The 3392-nt window shown below is 52.5% G+C and overlaps 1 protein-coding gene across 4 annotated transcripts in view; it reads right to left on the bottom strand.

The window, feature by feature from the left end:
- LOC144603331 (muscarinic acetylcholine receptor M2-like) overlaps window positions 1–3392 on the bottom strand; it is a 49300-nt gene that overhangs the window by 41196 nt on the left and 4712 nt on the right. For 2 of the 4 annotated variants that reach the window (XM_078416462.1, XM_078416466.1), the window contains exon 1: window positions 869–1462. The exons of 1 other annotated variant lie outside the window; for it this stretch is intronic. The gene's annotated coding sequence lies outside the window, so the exon portion shown is untranslated. Of the gene's footprint in view, window positions 1–868; window positions 1463–3322 lie in introns of those variants that run through there. One more of the 4 variants, XM_078416464.1, reaches the window with a different exon arrangement.

Below are 3392 nucleotides of genomic sequence, written 5' to 3'. Positions count from 1 at the left end.
AAAATGTTATTAAGAACAACCTTTCATAAAGATGTTGGTCTTTGTGTACCTAATATACACTTGGTCATAATATACACTAATTTTCAAATATGATGATGCACATCACCTTGATTAACACGTGTTATTTGTATAGTTATCTTTATTTCCACATGTTATAAACAGATTTAATAAGAAAGAACAAAAAGAAAGGAAAAAAAAGAGAGAGAGAGAGAGGGGGGGGAGAGAGAGAGAGAGAGGGGGGGAGAGAGAGAGAGAGACATAGAGAGCGTGTTCGGAGCAAGGCAAAGTGAGACACACGCCGAGGTGCATATAACAGCTTAGCTCCACTCCCAACTCGCCGTGTCTTTGAGCACTAAAGACAGACACAAAACGCTGGAGTAACTCAGCGGGCCAGGCAGCATCTCTGGAGAGAAGGAATGGGTGACGTTTCGGGTCGAGACCCTTCTTCAGACTGACCTGAGAACTAACCCGTGCCAAACGCATTGAGATACAGTCAGACAATGGCTGTTTTGAAGAGGTGTGAAGAAGGGTCTCGATACGAAACGTCACCCATCCCATCTCTCCAGAGATGCTGCCTGTCCCGCTGAGTTACATAGAAACAGACAATAGGTGCAGGAGGAGGCCATTCGGCCCTTCGAGCCAGCACCGCCATTCATTGTGATCATGGCTGATCGTCCACAATCAGTAACCCGTGCCTGCCTTCTCCCCATACCCCCTGATTCCACCAGCCCCTAGAGCTCTATCTAACTCTCTTTTTTACTAACTCTCTTTTTAAATTCGGCCCAGCTTTTTGTCTCTATCTTCGGTTTAAACCAGCATCTGCAGATCCTTCCTACAACATTGCTATTTTACGAATTAGGTTCATTACCTGAAGTCTAGCGTGATCCAACAGCGAGGAATGAGGAGCCTGGGCTGGAAGGACGTGCGAGCAGCGCTCCCGGACCGGCCCGGATTCAGTGCTTATCCTTCTGCTTCGTGTCTTGCCCCGGGCTCAGCAGGTTGACTCGTCTGGCCAAGAGTTCAGAGACGCCAATGAATCCCTGGACGTCGAGAGGCGGTGGGTTCGCGTTGCCACATAGCCGCGGGCGCCTTTGGGACCAGACTACGGCTCAGTTGGACGCACCGGGACTAGCGCGGTCTCAGCGCACTGGGCACCGGGTGGACGGGGAACGAGGAGCGCACAGCGACACCTGGACCATCTCTCACCTCCGACGGAGCCCGGCAACGGGGAGGTAGGTGTGTGTGCCGGGGAAACGGAGCACTGCGCCAAACAACGTCGCGAAAACACCGCCGGCTGGGAACACTCAGAACATTTCTGCCCATGTGAAATACATACAGACCACTCCGGGCGTTAAGGTAATGGTGACGATTAACATGGGGGAGAGGGGCGGGGGCAGGGGGGCTTCAGTTTGACACCAGTGGACACTATGAACTAATTAGATAGTCTCTCCGCGATCCCTTTACACGGCGATCCGTTTATAAAGGTGACGCGCCGACGCCGCCGCCAATAAACTCAAGACTCGCAACTGATTTGGCGCAACGCTCCACCACCCCACCCCCCCCCCCCCACTCCCCACCTCCCCCCAACACCCACCCCCTTTACATCATCCACCACCCCCTCCCCACCTCCCCCCAACACCCACCCCCTTTACATCTCCCACCGCCAACCCCTTCCCACTGCTGCGGAATTCGGTCCGACTTTAATTCAATTACTTTTGAAGCTGAACATCAACACAATTCCCCCTCAAAGTCCACAAGGGGTTGAGAAACATATAAAATTCTTAAGGGGTTAGACAGGCTAGATGCGGGAAGATTGTTCCCGATGTTGGGGGAGTCCAGAACCAGGGGTCACAGCTTAAGGATAAGGACCGAGATGAGAAAACATTTCTTCACACAGAGAGTGGTGAATCTGTGGAATTCTCTGCCACAGAAGGTAGTTGAGGCCAGTTCATTGGCTATATTTAAGAGGGAGTTAGATGTGGCCCTTGTGGCTAAAGGGATCAGGGGGTATGGAGAGAAGGCAGGTACAGGTTACTGAGTTGGATGATCAGCCATGATCATATTGAATGGCGGTGCAAGCTCGAAGGGCCGAATGGCCTACCCCTGCACCTATTTTCTATGTTTTTATGTAGAATAAACACGTGTCCATCTGTCCGCCCCGTTTTTCCAAACATCTTAAACTCTGAAGGAGGGTCTCGCCCCGAATCGTCGCCCATATCCCTTCTCTCCAGAGGCGCTGCCTGTCCCGCTGAGTTACTCCAGCACTTTGTGTCTATCTTCGGTGTAAACCGGCATCTGCAGTTCCTTCCTACACAAACTGGGCGCAGTCTATTATCTCCGGAGTTGAGCGTCGTGTTGTAATAGTCTGAAAATCTCCATCTGAAATCCCAGCTCGCCGCTCGCGGGTTGGGCTAGAGCGACCAGGTAGAATTTAGCCAATAATCACAATGCCAGTCTGAAGGCTTCCGACCCGAGAACGTGGTCTACCCATCCCCTCCACAGACGCTGCCCGGCCCCGCTGAGTTCCTCCAGCACTTCGTCGTTTGTTTATGATTCCAGCAGCTGCAGTTCCTCGTTTCTCATTGGGATTATTTGACTTTAACGAAGTGATTTATTTTCGTTGATTTTTTAAACACAAGTGGGTGGTGGGTGTCTGGAAAGAAACTACCGGGGGAGGTAGTTGAGGCGGTCACAACAACAACAACAATATTTAAAGGACAGTTGGACAGGGTCCCGACCCGAAACGTCACCCATTCCTTCTCTCCAGAGATGCTGCCTGACCCGCTGAGTTACTCCAGCACTCTGTGAAACGTCACCTATCCATGTTCTCCACAGATGCTGCCTGACCCGCTGAGGTACTCCAGCATTGTGTGTCTATGCACGGATGGGAAATGTGGATATGGGCCAACGCAGGTAAATGGGACTGGGGTAGATGAGGCATCTTGGGCCGTGCTGTGTGACTCTAAACATGTCTATAATCGGCCTATTGAGTTCCCGGAGATTATCTACAGCGATCGCTGTCTGCAGGCAGAATATCGCAAATTGCCGCTAAGTCCCTGGAGATCTCTCTTGGCAGCTCAGGAATGAGACAAAACCCAGACGATGGGGGTCGATATACAGTTCTAACAAAATGCCACATTAAACCATGATCGTCGCTCGCATCCCGCGTCTCCGCCGAGTGCCTCGGTTGTGAGGGGCGGAGGGAGGGGGTAGACGCTCGGGGGGGGGGGGGTGGGGGTGGTGGGGGGGGGCAGAAGGGTAGGGGCAGGGTGTGTGGGGGGTTAAAGCTGAACCATCCCGCCAACTTAAGCACATTTCATACCTTTACGCGAGCGAGTGAGCCGGCGCTGTGTCTCGCCCACCGCGGGCGCCGGGCGAGTGGATGTGCGAGT

Source organism: Rhinoraja longicauda, chromosome 20 (assembly GCF_053455715.1).
Source record: "Rhinoraja longicauda isolate Sanriku21f chromosome 20, sRhiLon1.1, whole genome shotgun sequence".
Classification (NCBI taxonomy): Eukaryota; Metazoa; Chordata; class Chondrichthyes; order Rajiformes; family Arhynchobatidae; genus Rhinoraja; species Rhinoraja longicauda.
This window is presented reverse-complemented; position numbering and strand designations above follow the sequence as displayed.